The sequence below is a fragment of the Hemiscyllium ocellatum genome, chromosome 20 (genome assembly GCF_020745735.1).
Source record: "Hemiscyllium ocellatum isolate sHemOce1 chromosome 20, sHemOce1.pat.X.cur, whole genome shotgun sequence".
Classification (NCBI taxonomy): domain Eukaryota; kingdom Metazoa; phylum Chordata; class Chondrichthyes; order Orectolobiformes; family Hemiscylliidae; genus Hemiscyllium; species Hemiscyllium ocellatum.
This window is the reverse complement of record NC_083420.1, coordinates 29,126,819-29,149,739: the sequence shown is the minus strand read 5'-3', so window position 1 is coordinate 29,149,739 and position 22,921 is coordinate 29,126,819. Positions and strand designations below refer to the sequence as shown.

The 22,921-nt window shown below is 40.8% G+C and overlaps 1 non-coding gene across 1 annotated transcript; it reads left to right on the top strand.

Moving 5' to 3' along the window:
- The first annotated feature begins 21,374 nt into the window (after positions 1–21,374).
- LOC132825614 (U6 spliceosomal RNA) lies at positions 21,375–21,482 on the top strand. The gene has a single exon (XR_009645797.1). It is a non-coding gene; the product is annotated as a U6 spliceosomal RNA (small nuclear RNA).
- The last annotated feature ends 1,439 nt before the right edge of the window (positions 21,483–22,921 follow it).

Here is a 22,921-nt window from a genome sequence, read left to right as displayed (position 1 = left end):
AGAATATAGGAGGTTTGCTTAGTAAGTTTGCAGATGACACTAAAATTGGTGGTATAGTGGACAGTGTAGAAGGTTATTTAAGATTACTAAGGGATCTTTATCAATTGAGTCAGTGGGTGAAGAATGACAGATGGAGTTTAATTTGGATAAATGCAAGGTGTTGCATTTTGGTAAAACAAACAAGGGCAAGAAATATACAATTAATGGTAGGGCCCTGGGTTATGATGTAGAACAGAGTCCTAGAGGTTCAGGTACACAATTCTTCTGAAATTTGGGTCACGGGTAAATGGGTTGGTTAAAAAGATTTTTATTGCACTTGCCTTTATTGCACTTGCCTTCAAATATGTAAGTTTGGATGTCATGTTGAGATTGTATAGGGTGTTGGTGAGACCTCTTCTGGAGTATTATGTTTAGTTCTGGTCACCCTTTTGTAGGAATGAGATCATTAAACTGGAGGAGGCTCAGAAAAGATTTCCCAGGATGTTGCCAGGAATGGAAGGTTTGAGTTCTAAAAAGAGACTTGGTAGGCTGGGACTTGGTTCACTTGAGTACAGGAGGTTGAGAGGTGACCTTAGAAGTTTAAAAAATCATGAGGGCTAGAGATAAAGTGAATGGCAGGTGTCTTTTCCCTCAGGTGGGGGAGTTTAAAACTAGGGGGAATATTTTTTAGGTGAGAGGAGGAAGTTTTAAAAAAGGACATGAAGAGCAACTTCTTTTACACAGAGTGTGGTTAGTGTGAAATGAACTGCCAGAGGCAGTGTTGGATGCAGGTACAGGTACAACATTTAAATAAACATTTGGTAAGTACATGAATAGGAAAGATTTGGAGGGATGTGAGCCAAATGCAAGCAGGTGAGATCAGTTTAGTTTGGAAACATGGTTGGCATGGACTAGTGGACCAAACGATCTGTTTCCATGCTGTTTAACTCTATGGCCATGGTCAATAACTCCTGAACTGCTGCCAACTGAATCAATCACACACAAGTTCTAAACTGTTAATTCTGGCTTGAGATTTTTGGGCTCCATCATAAAGGAAAGAAGAGTGATAGAGAAAAAAAATCCCCCTGTTATTTTGTGTTTAATTAATCACTAATTGAATAATCACTATTCTTTTTGACTCTATCTCCTGGTGTGTGCTTGAGAGTATGCCTGTGATTTGAAGTATTTCCTACCCCAGAGTATATGAAATAAAACCTAATTCTGGTTTAACTTTACAACAGTGTTTGTGCAGCCTTTACAAAGTCAGATTCCACAAGCGGAGGGGAGTGGGGCAATATCACTATTTAAAAAGGTGAAAAATTACATCATCATTTGCTTATGGGTAGTGAGAGAATTAAACATGCTGAGAACAACTTGGACAGTATTATTTAGTAGGCAGCAATTACAAATAAAAAAGGTATTCACCTCAACTTCCAAATATGATTGAATATATATCTTACACGATACACTCTGCAGAATAAACCTTTCCTCTTTTGAGAAGTGATGCTGAAGATGATAGGATCTAATGTTGGGAGACATCTACCTTTTCCCATCACCTCAGCAAATAGGTTCTTGGATGGTCCATGGTTGTCCTCAGTGATCCATCCATAGTTGATGTTAGGTAGTTATTCATAACCACTTAAAGGCCTCAAACCACACACCCAATTATCTGTATTCCTGGTAGGTGGGAAAAGTGGCTACTTTCTTGACTGGGGCAGCTGGGTAGAGGGGTGAGCCTCCATTTGCCCCAATCTGGGGTTATTGGGAGCATGAGTAGAGGCAGAAACATGGCATGGAAAGCCACCTCCCTGCCCTTCCTCAGATTCTCTTGATACACATCTTCCTTTGACCATTATCTTGCATGTACCCCCAAAACATACTTACCTTCATGCCAAAACTGGTCTTCATGGCTGAGCAGCCTGGATCTTTGACTCTCTGCAGCTCGGCTGCTGTCCTCTGATTTCTGCCTGCTTCAGGTGGAGCAGAATTTCTTGGTGGCAACACCTGATGATATGTCGGGTAGCTTGGCAGTCAGCAGTCAATCTCACTCTCTCACTCTTCAAGATGTCCACTCCCATACTTAGAAAGAAAATAGAAAATCTCATCTGTAGGCTTTACAGAGCCAGTCCAAAGTTATGCCCAGCTTTCAATGGGCTTGTTTCTCCCTGCTTCACTCAGTCATAACCCCCAATATCCATCAAAAATCAAGTCCAGCTTCTTTCCCTTTGCGTACTGATATTAAATTTGACACTAGGGTTTCAATTTTAGAATTCCTACAGTGTGGAAACAGGCCTTTCAGCCCAACAGGTCCACACTGACCTTCTGAAGAGTAACTCACCCAGACCCATTACCCCTCATGCACCTAGCCTACATTTTGTGGGCGGCACGGTGGCACAGTGGTTAGCACTGCTGCCTCACAGTGCCTGTAGACCCGGGTTCAATTCCCGACTCAGGCGACTGACTGTGTGGAGTTTGCACGTTCTCCCCGTGTCTGCGTGGGTTTCCTCCGGGTGCTCCGGTTTCCTCCCACAGTCCAAAGATGTGCGGGTCAGGTGAATTGGCCAAGCTAAATTGCCCGTAGTGTTAGGTAAGGGGTAAATGTAGGGGTATGGGTGGGTTGCGCTTCGGCGGGTCGGTGTGGACTTGTTGGGCCGAAGGGCCTGTTTCCACACTGTAAGTCTAATCTAAAAAATCTCTGAACACTTTAGCTTGGCTAATTCACCTAGCAGCCACATCTTTGGACTGTGGAAGGAAACTGGAACTCCCAGAGGAAACCCATGTAGACACGGGGAGAATGTGCAAACTTCACACAGACAAGTCGCCTGAGGTGGGAATCGAACCCAGGTCCCTAGCAATGTGAGGCAGCAGTGCTAACCTCTAAGCCACCATGCCACCCTACTAGGCTTTTGTTCCTTCGGGCAACCAGGTCATGTTGGCATCATCATCATCCATTTTTACCTTAAATTTAAGGAGACAATTTGAAACATAACCATTTTGGCAAACTTCATATTTATAATAATTAGCTTAAATGTTCTGTGATGATGATTATGGGTGATTACAGATTTATATTGTGATTTCTGATGTTTAACAAATCTCAATTATTGTGCAAATCAGCTGATGCAAAAGCAACGTAATTATTATTATATTTGTAATGGATATAGTATGGGACACTGTTCTATTAATCAATGTCATACTTAGTTGAAAAACTGAATTCACAAATTGTTTTTGTCCTTCACTGCTAAAACATCTACAGATTTTATATTTCAAAGAATTGGTTTAACATCTCATCCAAGGTAAAGCTCTATCTGACTGCCTGTAGATGTGCAATTGCCCAAAACATTTTGAAGAGTAGGGAAGTTATCTTTGATGCTCTGGCCAATATATACATCTCGACCAACAAAATGAAAAAAAACTATCTAGTAATTCTCTCACTGTCTGTTGGAATTTGTTTTGAGTGAGTTGAACGTTGTAATGTTGAAGTTGTAGCAACCAACAAGTATTTAATTGTCTGTCAATCGCTGAAATGTCTGGTGATCATCAAAAGTGCAATGTGAATGCAAATTATTATTAAGGTATCCCATAGGAAAAGTCCTCAACGGAATGTGATGCAGAGTCTTATACGGAAATATTAGGTCAGATGATCAAAATTTCCTTTTAAAGCAGTGTCTCAGAAGAGAATTGAAATAGAGAAGGGGAGATATGGAAGGAGGAAATTAAAAAGCTTGCAGCTCAATTAACTGGACAGCCACTAATGATGGAAAGTTTGGGGATGTGAATTGGAAGACTGTACACATCCCTGATAGTGCTGGAGGACATTTCATAGGTAGGTTGGAAATAAACCTTATATGGATTTTTAATAAGGATGAGAATTTAAGAATCAAAATGTTGATTAACTAGGGGTTATTGTATCTTAGCAAGACCAGTGGTAAGAGCCTATCAGGATTTGATGTGATAAGAACTAAAACAATAGAATTTTGAATTACTAAGAGAATACGGAGGATAGAAGGTGACAGGTCAAACAGGAATGCTTTGGAATAGTTAAAGGTGATCAGGAAAATAAAGAGGGTCTCACCAGCAGATGATGTAAGATAGGGACAGAATAGGGTGCAGCTTTGTAGGTGGTGGTATTTATGAACTGTATGTGATCTGAATATCAAACTGATTTATCTGCCTCTATAGACCTCTGAAAAACTATTTATGAACTTCCAGGTTGTGGTATTTATTAGGTAAACTTACAAGCCTTTCCTGCAGTATGCCTTATTAGACATCAGTTCACCCTGGTGAGATTGTACTCTCTAGCTAACATTTCCTACCTTATAATGTTTGATGATATTTATTTCATTATCATTATCATAGCTTCAATCTTTCCTGTAATATTTTTAACCCTGAAATAATTTTTTAAACCACTTTCAATTACATAAAATCATCAACAGTCACTTGCTAATGGGTATAATTGTCCACCTAGGAACATCCTTGTGACTGGTCAAATAATAAAATAGATTCATATTTGTTTTTAAAATAATAGATGACATCTCTTGTGATTATTTACTGTGCCAACTTTATAACATTTACAATATTTCAATGTAATGTGTCAATATTGTTTGCAAAAACTTTTCTTATTATTGCAACTTTTAAAATCTAGGGTATCTATTCTTCTATTAAGGTGGGTTGTGTTTTTATAGGATAGTAGAATTACAGACTGCAGTGCATGACATTGAAGGCCAAGAGAACCAGAGAAAGACAATGATTATGACCTTGTTAAATGATATAGGGGAGGAAAAGAAGAAAATAGAATGGATGTTCTCTCAAACCAAATTAATGAAATCCGAGATGGAGCAAGTTTCGAGAAGACTGGCAGATGATATCAATGTTGCTGTAAGTTGTGTTAAAGTTATATGCTTTCAATTTTAGAGTTAGATCAAGCATGCTTGAATGCTTAAACTGTACAATCTATTTCCAAATGGGTAAATTCACATACTTTACAAAAATTCCATTTACTTTTTATAAACATGCATTTTCTTCTCTAAGTGGCTTGGCTAAGGTTCCAGTAAGCAAACTTGAAACCTTTCTCCAGTCTACATCATTTTTTTCCTGATGTATTGGTTTAACATTGGTCTCAGTGAGAAGCCCTACAATGCTGTTGAATGCAAAATACATTGGACTGCTGTAGGAAGGCCCTGTGGCACTCGGATGGGTTGGTATTAAAATTTGTTGCAGTGTGCAACATGAACTTGATAGCCCTTGCTATCAATTATCTGGTGAGGAACTGGAGAGAAAGGGCAAAAGGAAATTGAAAGAAGATGGAAATAAAAGAAGGCTGCACACAGTCCCATTTTGTGCAAGCTGTACACATGAAACAATTTAATTGCCAGGAGCCACAACACACTTCATTCATCAAAAGTTCCACACTCTCTTTTTGCCTCCTTTATCACCGACTGTCTAGGAGGTCTCTTTATTTCAACACAAAAGCTAAACCGCCTGGAAAATGTACATTTCCAATACATATTTATAAATTCATTTCTGCTGCTGGACCCTGGTGTGATCCATGGTGGCCATATTGGCAGCAAATGCTAACTAACTTGAGCAGTGGTTACTGTGACATTTCAGGAAGGGGAAAGATTATTAAATACTGTTTGTGGGCAGCATGGTGGCACAGTAGTAGTACTGTTGCCTCACAGCACCAGAGCCCGGGGTTCAATTCCCACCTCAGGCAACTGACTGTGTGGAGTTTGCACATTCTCCCCGTGTCTGCGTGGGTTTCCTGTGGGTGCTCTGGTTTCCTCCCACAGTCCAAAAATGTGCAGGTTAGGTGAATTGGCCATGCTAAATTGCCCGCAGTGTTAGGGGCAAGGGTAAATGTTGGGGAATGGGTCTGGGTGGGTCGCAATTCGGCGGGTTGGTGTGGACTTGTTGGGCCGAAGGGCCTGTTTCCGCACTGTAAATAATCTAAGTAAATCTAATCTAAGTAAATACAGTCACATTCCTTACATTAATTAAATCAATTTGGTCTATGGTCAGTGACTGGAGGGTGTGACTGCAGGCAACTCAGGTATTCAACTGAAGGAATGTCTGACAAATCAAGTAGAAATGACAAAGTGTAGGGCAGTTTCAAACAAATGATAATCAAAGTGTGACAAACTAGGGCAGAAGTGTGCAGCAGAAAGTACAATCAGAATAATTAATGATGATAAAACATCAAAGGTCTTGAATGCGTGCAGCATTTGTGACAAGTTGACAGCGCAGATATTGATTTGTTTCTATAGCTTGATCGTTATCATACAGACATGGTTGCAACCAAAGCTGAGAATTCAGTCTTTAAGGGTATTCAAAATAGGCAAAAAGGAAAAGGAGGCAGAGTAGCATCACCAATAAAGGAAGGTATCAGTGCAGTGGTGAGTAAATGAGCATAATAGATGATGTAGAATTAGTTTGGTAGAAATAAGGAAGAGAGAAGGAAAGAAGTCATGGTTGGAAGTTATCCAAAGCCCCATAGAGGTACCTCACTTTGTGACAAATGTTAAGGGCAAAAGTAATGTGGTGGTTAGGAAGGGCAGTACATTTGCAATAGGTGATTTTAATCTAGATATTGACCAGACAAATTAGATGGACCAAAGTAATGTGGAAGACAAAATTGTGGAGTGTATCAAAGTTTTTTAGAGCCATAAGGTGCATAATCTATATAGGAGCAAGTAGTGTGTGATGAGGTAGACTTAACAAGATTTTTCATAGCTAAGGATCTTCTTTGGGTGAGCAATTACCAGATAGGAGAATTTTAAATTCAATTTGTGGGAGAACAGTTTGGGTCTCAAGCCAATGCCCTGAACTTAAATAAGGGCAATTACAAAGATATGGAGAAAGAGTTGTCTAAAGCAGACTGGGCAAATAGACAAAGGACAAAGTCTGTAGACCAGTAGGGATCAATATTTAAGCAGATATTTCATAATGCTCTGCAAAGATTTTTTTTCCAGACAAAAATAAGAACTTGATAAGAAGGGTGAACCACCACTGATTAACAAAGATGGTCAAGAAGAATATCTAATCAAAAAAAAATATACAAAGTGGAGAAAACTAGTGACTTACCAAAGAAATGGAATTTGTTGTAGGAACTTGCAGCTAATGACAAAAATAAGAAGAGGAGAAAATTAACTTTGCATGTAAATTGACGAGAAATGGAAAATACGAAAAGATATTATATGGATGTACAAAAAGGAAGAATTGTTCCTGAATGTGAGATCGTTGGAAGATGCAACTGGAGAATTAATCATTGGGAACTGGAAAATGGCATGGAATTTAAATGAACACTTGAATTAGTCTTCACAAAAAGGTCACTATAAGTAGTCCAAAGCTGCAAGATGCTAATGGGAGGAAAGGTTATGTAACATACTCTCATGAGAAGCATAGTTTTTGACAAAATAATGGGACTGAACACTGATGAGATGCCAGGACCTGATGGATTTTATATGAAGGATTTTATATGAAGTGGCTGAGAGTTAGTAGAGACATTGTTTGAAAAATTCCTGAACTCATTAGGTTACTGGAGGGATCCAGCAGATCAGAAAGTGCCTATTGTAACACTCCTGTTCAAGAAGGGAGGGGGACAGAGCACATGAAACCAGAGGCCAGTTACAAAAATATCTGTAACGGGGGGGGAAGTCTGAAGTTGTTTTTTATTTAGTAGTGCGATGTGGGTGTCGCTGGCTGGCCAGTGTTTCTTGCCTGTCCCTAGTTCCTCTTGAGAAATTGGGAGTGAGCTGTCTTCTGGAACTGCTGAAGTCCACATACAGTAGGTTGACGCGAGGGAGGAAATTCCAGGATGTTGACCCAGCGACAGTGAAGGAACGAAATCTTTCCAAATCAAGGCGGTGAGTGACTTGGAGGGGAACTTGCAGATGGCGATGGTGTTCCCATGCATCTACTGCCTTTGTCCTTTTTAGATGGAAATGGTCGTAGGTTTGGAAAGTGTTATCTAAAGATCTTTGGTGGATTTCTGCAAGTGCATCTTGTAGATAGCAGCAATATGTACGACTGAGCATTGGTGGTAGAGAGAACGGATGCTTGTGGATATGGTGGGCTGCTTTGCTCTGGATGGTGTCAAGCTTCTTGAGTATTGTTGGAGCTATACCATTTCAGGCAAGTGGGGAGTATTCCATCACACTTCTGACTTGTATCTTGTCGTTGATGGACAAACTTTGGAGAGTCAGGTGATGAGTAACTCGCTACAGTATTCCTAGCCTCTGACCTGCTCTCTTAGACACTGTGTTCATGTGGCGAGTCCAGTTGTGTTTCTGGTCAATGGTAACCCCAAGGATGTTGATAGAAAATTGTGATGATAACGCCATTGAAAGTCAAGAAACAATAATTTGATTGTCTCTTATTGCTGATGGTCATTGCCTGGCATTTGTGCGGTGCGAATATTATTTGCCACTTGCCAGCTCATGCCTGGAAATTGTCCAGATCTTGTTACATTTCAGCACTGATTGCTTCAATATCTGAGGAGTTGTGAATGATGCTGGACATTGCACAATTATCAGCGGACAACCTCACTTCTGACTTTATGATGGAAGGAAGGTACTGAAGATGGTTGAGTTGAAGACACTAAACTGAAGAACTCCTGCAGAGAAGTCCTGTAACTGAGATGACTGGCCTCCAACAATCACAGTCATTTTACTATGTGCCTGGTATGGCTCTAAACATGGAGAGTTTGCCGCCAATGCCCATTGATTCCAGTTTTGCTAGAGCTTCTTGTTGCCACACTCAGTTAAACATAGCCTTGGTGTCAAGGTCTGTCACTCCCACCTCACCTCTGGACTTCAGCTCTTTTGTCGATGTTTGAATTAAGGCTGTCATGAGAAGCTGAGTGGCCCTGGTAGGGCTGAGCAGGTTATTGCTGAGCAGGTGCTGCTTGATAGCATTGTTGATGACACATTCCATCACTTTACTGATGATTGAGAGTCAGCTGATGGGGCAGTAATTGGACGGGTTGGTTTTATCCTGCTTTTTGCATAGGACATACCTGGACAATTTTCCACATTGTCGGGTAAATACGAGTGTTGTTGTGTACTCAAATAGCTTAGCTTTGGGACTGTCAAGTTCTGGAGCAAGAGTTGTCAATACTATGACCGGAATGTTGTCAATACTATGACCGGAATGTTGTCAATACTATTGCCGGAATATTGTCAATACTATCGCCGGAATGTTGTCAATACTATCGCCGGAATGTTGTCAACACTATCGCCGGAATATTGTCAGAGCCCATAGCCTTTCCAGTCCTCCAACTGATTCTGCAAATTACGTAGAGTGAATCGAATTGGCTGAGACCTGGCCTCTGTGATGTGTAGGAGTCTTTTGTGGCTATTGCCATTTCAAACTAGTATGCTGTTTTGGAAAACGTAGGGGGTGATGGATTCTCAGGGGAATATAGCATGAACAGCCAAGTTTCTGCTATTGAGACTGACTCTAAGGAACTGAGGGGCACGTCGGGTTCCAAGAGATTGATTGTGTGAGGGGACTGTCTAGTCTGAGCAACAGATAGACATTTTTGTGGCTAGCAGTGAAAAATCAGAATGGTGTGTTGTCTCCCAGGTGCCAGGATCAAGAATGACTCAGAGAGGGTGCAGAATGTTCTCAAGGGGGAAATGGCCCAGCAGAAGGTCATTGTCCACATTGGACTCAATGATATAGGAAGGGAAAACAATGAAGTTCTGAAGGGAGAATATAGAGAGTTAGGCAGGGATTTAAAAAGGAGGTCCTTGAGAGTAGTACTGTCTGGATTACTCCCGGTGCTATGAGCTAGTGAGGGTAGGAATAGGAGGATAGTACAGATGAATGCATGGTTGAAAAGCGGGTGTGTGAGAGAAAGATTCACATTTTTGGATCATTGGAATCTCTCCTGTGGTAGAAGTGACCTGTACAAGAAGGACGATTGCACCTGAATTGGAAGGGGACTAATATACTGGGAGGGAGATTTACTAGAACTACTCGGGAGAATTTAAACTAGTAAGGTGGGGAGGTGGGACCAGGGAAATAGTGAGGAAAGAGATCAATCTGAGACTGGTACAGTTGAGAAAAGGAGTGAGTCAAACAGTCAGGGCAGGCAGGGACAAAGGAGAGAACAAGGTAGGACTGATAAATTAAACTGCATTTATTTCAATGCAAGGGGCCTCACAGGGAAGGCAGATGATTTCAGGGCATGGTTAGGAACGTGGGACTGGGATATCATAGCGATTACAGAAACATGGCTCAGGGATGGGCAGGACTGGCAGCTTAATGTTCCAGGATACAAATGTTGCAGGAAGGATAGAAAAGGAGGCAGGAGAGGAGGGGGAATGGTGGTTTTGTTAAGGGATAGCATTACAGCTGTACTGAGGGAGAATATTCCCAGAAATACATCCAGGAAAGTTATTTGGGTGGAACTGAGAAATAAGAAAGGGATGATCACCTAATAGTCAGAGGGAAGTTGAGAAACATATTTGTAAGGAAATCTCAGTTATCTGTAAGAATAATAGGATGGTTATGGTAGGGGATTTTAACTTTCCAAACATAGACTGGGACTGCCATTGTGTTAAGGGTTTAGATGGAGAGGAATTTGTTAAGTGTGTACAAGACAATTTTCTGATTCAGTATGTGGATGTACCTACTAGAGAAGGTGCAAAACTTGATGTACTTTTGGGAAATAAGGCAGGACAGGTGACTGAGGTGTCAGTTGGGGAGCACTTTTGGGCTAGTGACCATAATTCTATTAGTTTTAAAATAGTGATGGAAAAGGATAGACCAGATCTAAAAGTTGAAGTTCTAAATTGGAGGAAGGGCAATTTTGACGGCATTAGGCAAGAACTTTCAAAAGCTGATTGGGGGTAGATGTTCACAGTTAAAGGGATGACTGGAAAATGGGAAGCCTTCAGAAATGAGATAACGAGAGTCCAAAGACAGCATATTCCTGTTAGCGTGAAAGGAAAGGCTGGTAGGTATAGGGAATGCTGGATGACTAAAGAAATTGAGGGTTTGATTAAGAAAAAGATGGAAACATAAGTCAGGTATAGACAGGATAGATCGAATGAATCCTTAGAAGAGTATAAAGGCAGTAGGAGTATACTTAAGGGAGAAATCAGGAGGGCAAAAAGGGGATATGAGAGTTGGCAAATAGAATTAAGGAGAATCCAAAGGGTTTTTACGAATACATTAAAGAGAAAAGGGTAACTAGGGAGAGAATAGGGCCCCTCAAAGATCATCAAGGAGGCCTTTGTGTGGAGCTGCAGGAGATGGGGGAAGATACTAAACGAGTATTTTGCATCAATATTTACAATGGAAAAGGACATGGAAGATATAGAATGTAGGGAAATAGATGATGACATCTTGAAAAATGTTCATATTGCAGAGGAGGAAGTGCTGGATGTCTTGAAATGCATAAAAGTGGATATACCCCAGGATCTGGCCAGATGTACCCTAGAACTCTGTGAGAAGCTAGGGAAGTGATTGCTGGATATTTGTATCATCGATAGTCACAGGTGAGGTGCCAGAAGACTGGAGGTTGGCTAACGTAGTGCCAATGTTTAAGAAAGGTGGTAAGGACAAGCCAGGGAACAAAAGACCCATGAGCTTGATGTTGTAGGAGGGAATCCTGAGGGACAGGATGTACATCTATTTAGAAAGGCAAGGACTGATTAGGGATAGTAAACATGGCTTGGTGCATGGGAAATCATATCTCACAAACTTGATTGTGGTTTTTGAAGAAGTAACAAAGAGGATGATGAGGGCAGAGTGGTAGATGTGATCTATATGGACTTCAGTGAGGCAACACTGAAGTGATCTATATGGACTTCAGTGAGGCAACAAGGTTCTCCGTGGGAGACCGGTTAGCAAAGTTCGGTGCCACGGAATACAGGAAGAACTAGCCATTTGGATACAGAACTGGCTCAAAGGTAAAAAAACACAGAGTGGTGGTAAAGGGTTGTTTTTCAGACTGGAGGCTTGTGACCAGCCGAGTGCCACAAGGATCAGATGCTGGGTCCACTACTTTTCGTTATTTATATAAATGATTTAGATGTGAGCATATGAGGTATAGTTAGTAGGTTTGCAGATGACACCAAAATTGGAGGTGTAGTGGACAGGGAAGAAGGTTACAATGGGTATTTGATCAGATAGGCCAATGGGCTGAGGAGTGGCAGATGGAGTTTAATTTAGGTAAATGCGAGGTGCTGCATTTTGGGAAAGCAAATCTTAGCAGGTCTTTTACAGTTAACGGAAAGGTCTTAGGGAATGTTGCTGAACAAAGACCTTGGGGTGCAGGTTCGTAGCTCCTTGAAAGTGGAGTCGCAGGTAGATAGGATAGTGAAGAATGCTTTTTATTGGTCAGATTATTGAGTGCAGGAGTTGTAAAGTCATGTTGTGGCTGCCCAGGACATTGATTAGGCCACTGTTGGAATATTGCACGCAATTCTGGTCTCCTTCCTATCGGAAGGATGTTGTGAAACTTGAAAGGGTTCAGAAAAGATTTACAAGGATGTTGCCAGGGTTGGAGGATTTGAGCTATATGGAGAGGCTGAATAGGCTGGGGTTGTTTTACCTGGAATTTTGGATGCTGAGGGCTGACCTTATAGAGGTTTATAAAATCATGAGGGGCATGGATAGGATGGATAGTCTTTTCCCCGGGATGGGGTAGTCCTGAACTAGAGGGCATAGGTTTGTGGTGAGAGGGGAAGAGATATAAAAGAGACCGAAGGGGCAACTTTTTCATGCAGAGGATGGTACGTGTCTGGGATGAGCTGCCAGAGGAAGTGGTGGTGACGTTTAAAAGGCATCTGGATGGGTATATGAATAGGAAGGGTTTGGAGGGATATGGACCAGGTGCTGGCAGGTAGGACTAGATTGGGTTGGGTTATCTGGTCGGCATGGACGAAGGGTCTGTTTCCATGCTGTACATCTCTATGACTCTAAATGCCGGGGACTATTCACCTGTTTTCTGATTTTCTGTTTGTTCTCCTTTATTTGGAGCATTGAAGGAACTATTACTTCATGACCCATTCTGCTGTAACCTCTTAAATTATTCTGTTTCCAAAAAAAAATTAAAAGGTAAATTTATATTTATGCTAATGTCTTCCATTGAAGTGACTGGAGACTTTTTGTAGACTTGAAAGAAAGTCTCTTGCCAATTAAACAACCATTTTATATATGAGTTTTACTTGTCACAAAATTGTAGACCGTACCAGAGAGAGATTAATTCTGATTTTCTTATGGACTTGCTCTGAGAAGAAACTAACAAAGTGTGTTTACATATATTTTAGTTGTCCGGAATACAGAAACAAAATGAAGTTCAAAGGCAAGCTGAACGCTCAGTTATGCAAATACAGGCCACTTTCGAAAAGAGGTACATGCATGAAGGCCACATGATAGCCTTTGTAGTTCGTAAGTTTTCATGCTCTAATATTCTCAAATGATAACCTAACCATTGCCTTCGACATTGAATAATATTACCATCATTGAACCCCTCACTGTCAATATCATGGTGGTTACCATTGACCAGAATCTGAACTGGATTAGCTGTTTCAGTACGGTGGCTACCAGAGCAAATCAGAGGCTAGGAATACTGTAGCAAGTAAGTCACCTCCTGATGCCTCAAAGCCCGTCCAACCTCAACAAGGCACAAGTCACTTGCTTGGATGAGTTCAACTCCTGAAACACTTGAGAAGCTTTACACTATCTAGGAGGTGGAGGTGCAAATGTTGGATTTGGTTGGACAAAGACAGAAGCCACGTGACACCAGGCTATACTTCAACAGCTTTATTTGAAATCACAAACCTTTGAGCACTGCTCCTTTGTCAGGTGTAGTCTGACTTTTTACACCATCCAGAACAAAGCAGCTCATTTAATTGGCAATGCAACAACAAACATTCACTCACTCCATCACCAAAACTGTGTAGGTAGCAGTGCGTACTACCTACACAGTGCACTGCAGAAATTCACCAGTGCTCCTCAGACAACATCTTCCAAACCCACAGCCCCTACCTTCTGGAAGGACAAGGAGAGCAGATACACAATTCCCTGTAAGTTCCCCTCTATGATATCCGGACTGGAAATATAACACCATTCCTGAGGCGTTGCTGGGTAAAGATCCTGGAACTCTCTCCTTAATGGCATTGCCAGTGTACCTACACTAAATGTACTGCTGTATTTCAAGAAAGCAGTTCACCACCACTGTCTAAAGGCAACTAGTGATAGACAATGAATGCAGGTCCAGCCAGCAACACCTACATGCCATGAATGATATTACCCAATAACTTACTTTAAATCACATTCTTGATTAGGTTAATGATTTCTTGATTTTAAATAAATTGGCTTAATCCAATTAATAGAAGTAAATATTAAGTTTATTGCTGTAGAAGCTTGAATTGAGATGGACTTGTGATGCCTTTTGTTTGCTGACGTTTACTGAAAGATACCTCCATTAAATTCAAACATTGAAGTTTAATGACTGAGTAACACATACATATGTCAGATCATCAAAAAAAGTTCCTTTACTGCATTTAATTCTGAAATGACATTTAGGTGAGAGAAACTTAATTATCCATTATAACTCCCTTTCAATCTAAAGAAAGATCGTATGACTATGCTTTGTGCAAGAAGAACTTTGACCCACTACATGCTTATTGGCTTTGGCAAACATTACCAATCCCTCTAATTCTCTAGTGTGATAAATATATGGGCCCATGGTATCAGAGGCAAGGTGTGAGCATGGATAAAGGGTTGGCTGTCTTGCAGAAAGCAGAGAGTGGGGATAAAAGGATCCTTCTCTGGTTGGCAGCCGGTGACAAGGAGTGTTGGGACCGCAACTTTTCACTTTATACATTAATAATCTAGATGAAGGAGCTGAGGGCATTCTGGCTATGTGCTGACAATACAAAGATAGGTAGAGGGACAGGTAGCATTGAGGAGACGGGGAGGCTGCAGCAGGATTTGGACAGGTTAGGAGAGTGAGGAAAGAAGTGGCAGATGGACTACAATGTGGGAAACTGTGAGGTCATGCACTTTCTTGGGAAGAATAGAGGCATGGACAATTTTCTAAATGGGTAGAAAATTCAGAAGTCTGATGTGCAAAGAGACTTGGGAATTCTAATCCAGGATTCTCTCAACATAAAATTGCAGGTTGAGTCAGTATTAGGAAGGCAAATACAATGATGACATTTACTTTGACAGAACTTGAATATAAAAGTGGGGATGTACTTCTGAGGCTCTGTAAGGTTCTGGTCAGACCACACTTGGAGTATTGTGCGCAGTTTTGGGCCCCCTACCTCCGGAAGAATATACTGGCCCTGAAGCATGTTCAGAGGAGGTTCACGAGAATGGTGCCATGAATGAAAAGCTTAATGTATGAGGAATGTTTGAGGACTTTGGGTCTATACTTGATGGAGTTTAGAAGGATGGCGGGGGGGGGGAATCTAATTGAAACTTATGAAATACTTAATGGTCTGGACAGAATAGATGCTGGAAAGATGTTTCCATTGGTAGGAGAATCTAGGACCCAAGGGCATAGCCTTAGAGTAAAGGGAAGACCTTTTATAACAGAGATAAGGAGAAACTACTTCAGCCAGAGAGTGGTGAATCTATGGAATTCATTGCCACAAAAGACTGTGGAGGCCAGGTCATTGAGTATATTTAAAATTGAGATAGATAGATTCTTGAGTATCAAAGCTTATGAGAAGAAATTGGGAGAATGGATTGAGAAATTTTTCAGCCCTGGATGGACTGCATGGCCTACTTTTTGCTCCTATGTCTCATGATTGTTGTCCTACCATCTGGTTTTAACGAATTTTTGTTTTGAATGCGAATGATCTTTTGCAAACAAGTTACAAGGATGGACTCTTCATGATTACTATAATTTCACATTTATAAAGTGCAAGTCTTTTTTGTGTAGGTGATAAAAGTGAAAATATTCTTTTTGAGCAACATGAAAATGCATTGTTAACTTTTTGTAGCAATGACCACTTGTAATAATTGCCATGTAACATTTTTTAATGGGTGATCCATTTTCCTCAATCAGGCAACCAAGTTGAATTCATTTTGTTTAACATAGTCATAGAGATGTACAGCATGGCAACAGACCCTTCGGTCCAACCCATCCATGCCGACCAGGTATCCCAACCCAATCTAGTCCCACCTGCCAACACCTGGCCCATATCCCTCCAAGCCCTTCCTATTCATAAACTCATCCAGATGCTTCTTAAATGTTGCAGTTGTACCAGCCTCCACCACTTCCTCTGGCAGCTTATTCCAAATACGTATCACCCTCTGCATGAAAAATTTGCCCCTTAGGTCTCTTTTATATCTTTCCCCTCTCACCCTAAACCTATGCCCTCTAGTTCTGGACTCCCCGGCCCAGGGAAAAGACTTATAGAACATAGAACATAGAACATTACAGCGCAGTATAGGCCCTTTGACCCTCAATGTTGCGCCGACCTGTCATACCAACCAGAAGCCCATCTAACCTACACTATTCCATGTACGTCCATATGCTTGTCCAATGACGACTTAAATGTACTTGAAGTTGGCGAATCTACTACTTGCAGGCAAAGCATTCCATACATTTACTACTCTCTGAGTAAAGAAACTACCTCTGACATCTGTCCTATATCTATCACCTCTCAATTTAAAGCTGTGCCCCCTCGTGCTCGCTGTCACCATTCTTGGAAAAAGGCTCTCCCTGTCCACCGTCTAACCCTCTGATTATCTTATCTGTCTCTATTAAGTCACCTCTCAACCTTCTTCTCTCTAACAAAAACAACCTCAAGTCCCTCAGCCTTTCCTTGTAAGATCTTCCCTCCATACCAGGCAACACCCTAGTAAATCTCCTCTGCACCCTTTCCAAAGCTTCCACATCTTTCTTATAATGCGGTGACCAGAACTGTACACAATACTCCAAGTGCAGCTGCACTAGAGTTTTGTACAGCTTCAGCATAACCTTATGGTTCCGGAACTCGATCCCTCTATTAATAAAAGCTAAAACACTGTATGCCTTCTTAACAACCCTGAAAATGTGTTGCTGGTTAAAGCACAGCAGGTTAGGCAGCATCCAAGGAACAGGAAATTCGACGTTTCGGGCCAGAGCCCCTGATGAAGGGCTCTGGCCCGAAACGTCGAATTTCCTGTTCCTTGGATACTGCCTAACCTGCTGTGCTTTAACCAGCAACACATTTTCAGCTCTGATCTCCAGCATCTGCAGACCTCACTTTTTTCTTAACAACCCTGTCAACTTGGGTGGCAACTTTCAAGGACCTGTGTACCTGGACACCGAGATCTTTCTGCTCATCTACACTACCAAGAATCTTACCATTAGCCCAGTACTTTGCATTCTGGTTACTCCGACCAAAGTGTATCACCTCACACTTGACCGCATTAAACTCCATTTGCCACCTCTCAGCCCAGCTCTGCAGCTTATCTATGTCTCTGTGTAACCTACTACATCCTTCGTCACTATCCACAACTCCACTGACCTTAGTGTCATCTGCAAATTTACTTACCCATGACAAACAGCAGTGGACCCAACACCAACCCTTGCGATACACCGCTGGTAACTGGACTCCAAGATGAACATTTCCCAACAACGACCACCCTCTGTCTTCTTTCAGCAAGCCAATTACTGATCCAAACTGCTATATCTCCCACAATCCCATTCCTCCGCATTTTGTACAATAGCCTACTGTGGGGAACCTTATCGAACGCCTTGCTGAAACCCATATAGACCACATCAACCGGTTTACTCTCATCTACCTGTTTGGTCACCTTCTCAAAGAACTCAATAAGGTTTCTGAAGCACAACCTACCCTTCACAAAACCGTGCTGACTATCCCTAATCAAATTATTCTTTTCTATATGATTATAAATCCTATCTCTTATAACCTTTTCCAACACTTTACCGACAACTGAAGTGAGGCTCACTGGTCTATAATTACCAGGATTGTCTCTACTCCCCGTCTTGAACAGGGGAACCACATTTGCTATCCTCCAGTCTTCTGGCATTACTCCTGTAGACAATGGCGATTTGAAGATCAATGCCAAAGGCTTGGCAATCTCCTCCCTGGCTTCCCAGAGGATCCTAGGATAAATTCCATCCGGCCCAGGGGACCTATCTATTTTCACCCTCTGCAGGATTTCTAATACCCCCTCCTGGTGAACCTCAATCACACCTAGTCTAATCTATTTGTCTATTTATCCTATCCATGCCCCTCATAATTTTGTAAATCTCTATAAGGTCAGCCCTCAGTCTCCGACACTCCAGGAACACAGACCCAGCCTGTTCATCCTCTCCGTATAGCTCAAATCCTCCAACCCTGGCAACGTTCTTGTAAATCTTTTCTGAACCTTTCAAGTTTCACAATATCTTTCCGATAGGAAGGAGACCAGAATTGCACGCAATATTCCAACAGTGGTCTAACCAATGTCCAGAACAGCTGCAACATAACCTCCCAACTCTTGTACTCAATACTCTGACCAATAAAAGAAAGCATACCAAACGCCTTCTTCACTATTATATCTACCTGTGACTCCACTTTCAAGGAGCTATGAACCTGCACTCCAAGGTCTCTTTGTTCAGCAACCCCCTCTAGGACCTTACCATTAAGTGCATAAGTCCTGCTCTGTTTTGCTTTCCCAAAATGCAGCACCTCGCATTTATCTGAATTAAACTCCATCTGCCTTGTCTCAGCCCATTGGCCCATCTGGTCCAGATCCTGTTGTAATCTGAGGTAACCCTCTTCACTGTCCACTACACCTCCAATTTTGGTGTCATCTGCAAACTTACTAACTGTACCTCTTATGTTCGCATCCAGATCATTTATGTAAATGAAAAAAAGTAGAGAGCCCAGCACTGATCCTTGTGGCACTCCACTGGTCACAGGCCTCCAGTCTGAAAAACAACCCTCCACCACCACCCTCTGTCTTCTACCTTTGAGCCAGTTTTGTATCCAAATAGCTAGTTCTCCCTGTATTTTGTGAGATCTAACCTTGCTAATCAGTCTCCCATGGGGAACCTTGTCGAACGCCTTACTGAAGTCCATATAGATCACATCTACTGCTCTGCCCTCATTAATCCTCTTTGTTGCTTCTTCAAAAAACTCAATCAAATTTGTGAGACATGATTTCCCATGCACAAAGCCATGTTCCTTACACTCATCTCTTTGACGGACTTCTCTGTCTAGAGGTCTCCTCTTGGCTTTATTAAGCTTTTCAGCCCAGACTATTTTGGAGATTGTTAAATTATTAGCACTTTTTCTACACATCTTTTGTCTCTGACTGAACCCTTTACACTGCTGATACCTTCTCGATTTTTCTATCTTTCTTTGATGCTCTACTCCTGCCCTTAAGCAACTACAGCTTATTTTCTTCTCCCCTTTTTCCTAATACACTAAACTGTTCACCTCGAGGTTTTAATTACCTTATTAAGATACATGTAAATAAAACTTGATGCCACTCCCAGAACAAATCCACAAGCAAGAATACAAATCATGTTTAAAGCTGTACATTGTTCTTGAACTTTAGAATCCAGATTTCTAATTACTGGTGATGTATAATGAATCTTCATCACAACTTTACTTTCATTGATTTTTTTTATAAATTAATAAAACAGAGTCAAGCCACAATGTTCAGTGGTTGAATTGTTAATCAGAATCTGTCCTTTTGGTGTACCGTAGTTGTACTATTTTAATATTCTATTAACAGACTTAGATACTCTGTGTAACTAAAGTTAATACTCATATCTATGTAAATTTGTAGACTGATACAAATTGAAGATGAATTCACTTATCTCAGGAGTAAGCAAACTGATCTTGAATCAGAAGGGAAAGTTCTGGATCGAAAGATTAATGCAAGGTAACCTGTTTACTCCTTAAACATGACTGTGACCTATTAAAGCAATGGCCAGAGAGTCTTCAGAGCAGTGCAGGCAGCAATCGCATGGAATGACCATGCAGATTCCCTATTGCAGCAACTCCAAGGGAATTTTCCAAAGGATAATTCCTCTGTGTCAGGAAGCTTCCAAAAGGGTCTACTAAAGTTGGAGGACTTAGAGGGTTAGAGGATAAAAAATACCTAATGTAACTTCTGGATTAGTGGAAAACTGACCTCCATACACCTGCATCCCACAGACTCACTCCTGACCACCTAGCCCTGCAATATCCTCCTCCCAGATCACATTAAACTGACAGTAAACAACTTCATCTAAGTTACTTATATGGATTGTAAATAGTTGAGTGGGGCAGTAAATGAAATTAAAAGTTTTCTCTATCAACATAATATTTTTTCATTGGATGTAAGTGCACAGATAAATTCAAAATTAATTTAATTGTGGTTTGATACAAATTGGAGTCAAGGTAACAATCATTCAGATTTGATGTAGATATTTCATAAGATATTTTCCTTACCTAATCAGAAATGGGTAACATTATAAAATAGTAAATATATAGAAGTTCACACTTTCACTTAACTTTGAAAAGACGGTACTTGCCTTTGGGTGACAAAGACACAACATGACAGCTGTCAAATGCATTGACATGGTCTTAAGTCAATCAATGGCTTTTGGAGTTTGGCATTCTCTCAGAAAGAGAGAATATCTGGAAGCAACTATATCTGGATCTCTGTGCTAACCTCCAAGCAGATGCCAAGCAACTGAAAGCTGGTCCTAGACCACCTGTACAGCTCGTCTTGGCACGTTGATGAGGAACCTAAGGAATAGGAGATCATATTTTAAAAGAAAACTGGTCCTGAGTATCCACCTGGTTCCCACTTGGATACCATCTCAAGCCAAATGTATAGGGAGTAAATGATTTATACCGAAAAATCCACAATCTTCTCAGTCTGTCCATTGAATCCTTAAGCTGAACTATCCCTTACCAGTAAAATTGACCCCACACCCGAGATAAAAATGAATTTCTACCTGAAGTGTTTGTTGGAATGGGATTCTTTGCATTGTGCCTTGAGCTTGGCTTCCTGCTGCAGAAGTCTTACAGCTTTGGGGGAAAACAAAATGCGTAGGAAGTAATTTTATGGCTTTCCCATAGTGAGAAACGCAGTCCTGAACATGTGCTGAATTACATGGATAACCAGAATTGTCAGTTGAACTTAGTGCAGCATATTTGCACATATTGCAATGCCCTGACAAACCGATTAACCTGTCTGCTTTAAAATTTAAACAAAACTGGCAATTCACTGTCAATCAGCATTAATAAGGGTATTCTCCATAGCAGCACCTATGAGTCCAATTGCCAATAAATCAATACTTTCTTGTCATGCAGAATAAATATTGGTTTTGCCCTTGAAATTGTATTCTTGCAAAATGTCCTTAACAGTGCAAAGTGAATAGCTTTGACAATGTATTCTTTTCTCAATCAATTATACTGAGAGAAAAATATTTGTATTACTTCAGAAAGTACAGAACAACTGATATAAATTTTTAAAAAAGATTAGCATGGCCCCTGCACAAGGATGACACGCAAATTCATGAAGCGTTCCATATTTTAAGTGGGCAGTCCGGTGGCACAGTGGTTAGCACTGCTGCCTCACAGCGTCAGAGACCCGGGTTCAATTCCCGCCTCAGGCGACTCTGTGTGGTGTTTGCACATTCTCCCTGTGTCTGTGTGGGTTTCCTCTGGGTGCTCCAGTTAGGTTAGGTGAATTGGCTATGCTAAATTGCCCGTAGTGTTAGGTGAAGGGTTAAATGTAGGAGGATGGGTCTGGGTGGGTGGTGGGTCGGTGTGGACTTGTTGGGCTGAAAGGCCTGTTTCCACACTGTAAGTAATCTAATCTAATCTGAAAGTCTGCAGGATAGAGATAAATGTTGCACACCTCATTATCTTCAGCCTCAATCTGAAGGTATTTTTGTTGTTCTACTAAACATGTTAAGTAATTGTTATGTTAAGTAATTGACACTTGCTGTTACAAATGGAATCTACTTTAAAATGCTGGTTGATTGTGCTCTCTCAGGTGATTTTACACTTGAGTTTACGTTAATTAGTTTGCATGAAAACTTGACACCATTTAATCTTGGCTAGACGAGCACAGTGCCACATGTATTGTGCCCATAGTTTATAATCATTGTGGATTTACCTACAGCATGTGGACTGCAGCAGTTCAAGAAGGCAGCTCATCACTACCTGCTCAAGGGCAACTAAGAATGGGCAATAGACATTGGCCCAGCCAGTGATGCCCACATCCCCATGAATGAATTAAGGAAAAAGCAAAGATATTTGATCATCGAATGTTATTAAGAAGAAAGGGGACTAGTTGATATTGGTAGCGAACAAAAATTTAGGCTGAAGTCATTCAGTAAAATATAATTTGCCAATTTGTCTTTTCTCCTTATATGTGTCAGAATGCTTTTATTTTTAGATCCTTTCACCATAAGACAAAAGAGATTATTGTAACCTGATGCATATTATTGAGGCCATGCTTGGAAAATGGTAGGCAATTTTACTTGAAGGGAAATTGCTTTTTTCTTGTTAAAGGCTGCATGAATTGACAGCTGCAATAGCACAACAAGACCACAAGATGGAAGATAATCTGCAAAAAGAAATAGACAGAAGTTATTCCCCAGAAAATCTTTACCCCCAGGTAATTTCATCTATGTTGAAAGTTGTTTTCATGATTATTCACTGTTCTTTATTCAGGTTGGTTTCCTTTAAATATTTTTGTTTCTTTTTAAACAGTTAGTTTAAAAGGTTGCTCATATTTCACTACACTATATTTAAAGTAATGTCACAATACCATTGAAATTTTAATCTATTCCTGTGTTCATGCAGTACATTTTAAAAGCTATATACAACATTATATCCTCGGGTAATGTAGTTTGTTGAAAAACTGATTTTTATCAAAGAATGGTAGGATTCAGATCTTATTCTCAACTCTGCCTGACTGTAGCAATCATTGTATTAAACCTTGCTGAATGTAAACCTACTGAGTC